This window comes from Electrona antarctica (assembly GCF_951216825.1).
Source record: "Electrona antarctica genome assembly, contig: scaffold_154, whole genome shotgun sequence".
Lineage (NCBI taxonomy): Eukaryota > Metazoa > Chordata > Actinopteri > Myctophiformes > Myctophidae > Electrona > Electrona antarctica.
Genome location: NW_027637675.1, coordinates 219,105 through 225,104, shown reverse-complemented (window position 1 = coordinate 225,104; position 6,000 = coordinate 219,105).

The following is a 6,000-nucleotide window of genomic DNA, read 5'->3' as shown; positions in this document are numbered from 1 at the left end:
AGAGGGGAAAACACCACACAGATCCCCCAAGGGTGTGGGCTAGTTTAGGGGTAATCCAGACGAGGACGATTTCGGTGTTTCTCGGGCAAGTAATTAGCCGATCTGCCCTTTTTGTCACACGGAGACGGCGTTTTGGGGGACTTTAACGGCTAATTTTGAAACTACCTTCCAGAGTGGGAAAGTTTGGAGACGCGACTTTCACGTCTCCGTGTGTACAGCGAATGCCGCCTAATTTGCTGAAACGGTGATGTCATAGTCCCCTCGCCCCCTCCAAACTAACCAGTGTTAATGGTTTATTTCACCATAACCACTTACATATAAGTATCACAGCTATTTTATATTTGCACATAATGTCTATAAATCTCTTATCCAAAAATAGCCGATCTGCAGCCCGCACGCATGCAAACAGTTGCTGACATTGAGCAGGCATGCACGAGAGAGGAGTTGTGTGTGAGGAGCTGATCACAGATAGAGGGAAAGTGTTATATTTGGCCTATTATTTATGCTATATATTATTGACCGCGTCTGTGTCAGACGCAGTCACAGAGAGAGAGAGAGAGAGAGAGAGAGAGATGCTGCGTGTTAAAAAATAGAAGGGGTGCGCTCTCTCTCTCTCTCTCTCTCTCTCTCTCTCTCTCTCACACTCTCTCTCTCTCACACTTACTTTGTGCTTGCTGCTGTTTTCAGAAGAATTAATCCAAGGTTTGTCATATATTATGGTTTAGTAGGCATACACTTTAGCTGGTCAGTCAGTGTGTGCAGACTCAGAGAGAGAAGCAGCACTGCTCTGCTCATTAAATTGATATGACGCATATGCGCATCTGATCAAGATAATTAGTTATTTGGCAACACCTGTGTGAAATACCAACGCTTTCATATAGCCTTTAGAATAAGCTTTTTCTTTTTTTTGTGGCCATCTACAGGCCAGCCATGTGTACTGCATCTTTATCTTGAAAACGAAGCAGTTTACCGGTCTCGAGTGGACGTCGTACATAATTAACATAACCGCAATGTAGACGCAGTAAAGTTTTATATCGTTCTCAAACTTAGGCAGGGAACAGCCCGCGACGTCCTCGTGTAGTGGCCCTCTTAGTTTTAATGTAGTTTCCATTTAGTTTGTCAGTGAACAAAGGTAGTCGATGAACAGTCACAATTATTACTACATAACTGCTTAATCACAATTATTTTTGCATAATATAAATCATCATATGATTGTGGCAAATCTTTCCGGTGATAAAATGGCCACCAACGTAATCAAAAAAAGTCAACCAAAGAACAAGATTCCTACACAGGATCTCCTCACTGGTCAACAAAAACACCTTGAAGACCCTAACAGGAGCCCTCATACACGGTTTCTAGGATTATGCATGCACCTCTTGGTACCACAGCACCTCAAAGGCCCTTAAAACTAGGCTCCAGACTTCCCAAAACAAACTGGTCAGGCTACTACTTGGCCTCACCCCCCGAACCCACATCACACCTGCCCACTTTGACAGGCTGGAATGGCTTAGGGTTGACGACAGAGTGCAGCATCCTGCAATGGGTCTGGTCCACAAGATTCGATACACCACCAAGATACCCATGTACCGGTCTAAATACTTCACTAGGACACCCATGTAGGCTACCTGTCTAAATACTTCACTAAGATACCCATGTACCTGTCTAAATACTTCACTAAGATACCCATGTACCTGTCTAAATACTTCACTAAGATACCCATGTACCTGTCTAAATACTTCACTAAGATACCCATGTAGGCTACCCGTCTAAATACTTCACTAAGATACCCATGTACCTGTCTAAATACTTCACTAAGATACCCATGTAGGCTACCCGTCTAAATACTTCACTAAGATACCCATGTACCTGTCTAAATACTTCACTAAAATACCCATGTACCTGTCTAAATACTTCCTTAATGTCAATGAAGTCACAACACCAGAGGGAGTTCAACAAACCATGTGCAACCCAGATTCGGCACAAACAAGGGAATAAATTAATGGAACGCCCTACCAACTGTCATTAAGACAAGAGGCACCTACGGACGGCTGCAATTCCAAACAGGTTAACAGCTTTGTATTGAGTTGTGCTTGAAATGTACTGTAATTATGTAAACTGTTAATAAATACTTCAATCAATCAATCAATATAGGCCTAATCATTTCCATGTTGAAAACTGTTCATACATTTTCAAAAAATGTGGAAATAGCCGATCTACAAGCTCGCAAAGTGTCGAGATGCAACGCATGTGAGCTTGTAGATCGGCTAGTTTCATTTTTTTTAATGCTGCAGAGTATGACATTATTGGTTAGACTATGTTTAACTTGGGTCTATAATGCATTATAAGTGCATTTATAATACATTATAAAACACTTAATAGTTATGCATAAGAACGTATAACAATGTTTATAACGTATTTTAAGTGCTGGTGAAAATGCATTTAAACAGAAACATCACATTAACTACTGTACATAACTGTTGTAAAATGTGCTGTTCCACTATAGTCTATATTTATACCATAAAACCACCATTTAATTTGAAATCACAACTCAATACAGAGACTGTTACTGAATAAACACTTTTTTACAACAGGGTCCACCATTTTCAATTCATCAGTGAGGACCAGGAAATGGCCCTTAAGTACTTGCTAGCCTGCAGCCAGCCAGCCAGCCCCACCCCCCCCCCCCCCCCCCCCCCCCCCCACCCACCCACCCACCCACCCACCCACCCCCACACACACACACACACACACACACACACACACACACACACACACACACACACACACACACACACACACACACACACACACACACACACACACACACACACACACACACACACACACACACACACACACACACACACACACACACACACACAAATCAGAGCATGTTCAAACAGACAATGCAGTCAACAGGTCAGTCCAGGTTCATTAACACACATCAGGCCTAGCCTTTAAGTTTTAAAAAGTAGTGTACTACAGTGGTTCCCTAACCTTTTCATGTCAAGGACCCCCACATTGACACTAATTATCCCGCGGACCCCCATTTGAAAAGGTATGCCAGAGACCCCCATAAGAGAAGATTGTTACAGCTCTAGCAGTGATTCTCAACCCATTTCAAGGACCCCCAGTTTGACATGCATTAGGCTACGGACCCCCATTTAATGGCATTTCTATCTCTGGGACCCCCAATGTATATTGTAAAATCAAAGTTAATTTGAGACACTCAAGAGTACAAATGGAACCAAATGGATGGACCCCATTTGTACACTCTGAGTTACAGACCCTAAAGGGTCCATTTGGTTCCAAACTATCATTTAGCTGGGGACCCCCTGGAACTCCCTCAAGGACCCCTGGGGGTCCCTTGACCCCACTTTGAGAACCACTGGTCTCTATACTACGACAGAGACGTGTGTGATGGTGGACCCTGCACACACACACACACACACACACACACACACACACGTGTGCATGGTGGGGGCGTGGGCCTCTGGCTGCAGAACATTACTATAGCATATTATCACACAATACAGATGCTTCATGTGAAACGAAACCTTATCTCTTCAACCAAAAAGTGAACAAACGTTTGCAGCTTTTGTCACCGATTGGCGACTTACTAAAGAAAGACAATTAAACCAGCCGTATGAACTCTGACGTTGATTATAACTCATTAAACACGAACTTTAATGCATCCCAACCAAAAGCTTACCGTTTTAATACTACTACTACTACTACTACTACACAACACCAACAACCAACCCATTGTTACCGACATAACATTAAACTATTAGAAGGTTCCAAACACTGGGCTACAGTACCTGGTGTTTATCTTTCTCCACCACGGAGTCTTTTTTTCTCTCTCGTCTGAAAACCAAAACAAGCCAAACTTGGTCGACGATAAATCCATGATGGAGTCAGTCAGTCAGTCAGTCAGTCAGTCTAACGACGCTTTGATGGTTTCATACAGTTTGAAGGATTATTATTATTATCCTAGACCTTATAAAGCTGCTGCGTCAGTCAGTCAGTCAGCCAGAGGAGCAATCATCTCCATTATGCACCACAGCTGTGATCATGATCCCCTGCCCCGCCCCCCTATAGTCGAAAAGGAAAAAAAAACATCCTAAACCCGAATCTTTATTCTAAATAAAACTAAAATAAATGCAGGCCTACATTTGTTTTACCCACAAAACAACCATTTAATTCACACTGTGCTACAAATTAATGTATTCTCAAACCTTCTAGAAAAGTTAAATCTGCCTCCCCGACAGAGATGGGCCTAAATGCGTGCATGAGGCCCCGGAGACCGTCCATGGACCCCGGGTCGACGTTTAGCCTCGGACACCGTTCATCTGAATATACAATGTTTACCTCCACAAACCTCTCGTCACCACATCAACCAAAATTAACAAACTGTTACAGCTTCTCATCAACCTGTGACTTAATGTGAAAGTCTTGCTAAACACGCGCAGCGTCCATAATTAACTATTATTAGGCCCAATAAGCCTAAACTACAAACCACCTCACTTGTAATTGATTACATTCATGTCTCAATAAACACACTCATTACCGACCAACAGAGTTGTTTCAATAACTTCTTTACACTGTGTCTGTTCCACTGACTGTAAACACCCTGTTGAAGACAGAGCCTACATCACCATAATGTAACTAACATAACAGGCCTACAACATCAACATGAAAACAACATGAATCCATCCTAGATCAGGGCCTACCTTAACCTGCTGGTCTGGACTGGACTGGATCTGTTTCCCCAGACGGTTCTCTTCTAGGATTCTGTAGATTCTTTCCTCCTCCGTCTGGAACCAAAACAACGGCGAAACCCGAGGCTTCAGTCCTGGTTTGATGCAGTTTGACTTGAGTTGACTTGACACTCACTGGGAGAGAAAGTTTTTACCAAATAGTACCTAGAACTAAACACTGACTCAGCGCCGCTGCACCGTCCGTCTCCACTCCAGCATCACCGTGCATGACACACCCCCACAGCCCACACACGTGTGTGTGTGTGTGTGTGTGTGTGTGTGTGTGTGTTTGTTTGGGGGGCGGGGCTCCACCCTCCAGCATGACCTGTGTTTGTGCGCATCCCCCCTCCCCCGTCTCACTCAACTCAATTCAAAGGATATTTATTTATTGCCATGAGAAAACATACGTTTCCGTTCATGCCAAAGCAAGTGTCAAAATATAAAAACAGTTGGAAATGGGTAAAGTATGTACAGTTGGAGGGGGTGGAGCATCTTGTAAACAGAGCTGTGTCACATTGCATCGCTTTCTTGATTGTGTATTAATTTGCATTGCATGTTCTCCTTGTGTTTTATTTATTGTTATGCCTACTGTACAGCACTTTGGTCAACTATGTTGGTTTTAAATGTGCTTTATATATAAAGTTGGATTGGATTATATATCTATCCAGTGTTGTAGTCAGTGGCGTTTCCAGGAGTTATTTCTTATTTTTTTAACTCGTTTTATTTTTTAGAAGAAATAAATTACAGACAATTCAGGTAAAAAATACAGCACAAACAACAAAGGAAAGACAATACAATACAATAACATACATGACAATGCTATCAAGGTTCGGGGAAAGATGATTCATATACAGCTGTAACAGTTTTTTATTTATTTGTTGGGCTTTTGGGCAGGCTCATTTTCAGGCTACAAATTAAACGTTAAAAAGAGTATATATGCTTCCCTATTAAATGGTAAATGGTGCATTTATATAGCGCCTTTATCCAAGGCGCTTTACATAGATTGTGCATTACATTCACCCATTCACACACCGATGGCAGCAGAAACCATGCAAGGCACCAACCTGCACATCAGGAGCAATCAGGGGTTCAGAGTCTTGCTCAAGGACACTTCGACACTAACTCTGGGGGAGCCCACAGGGATCGAACTGGCAACCATCCAGCCACTCTACCGCTGATCCACCACCGCCCCATTAACACTTCAGATCAACAAATTCAACAAAAATATACTACTTTCCAA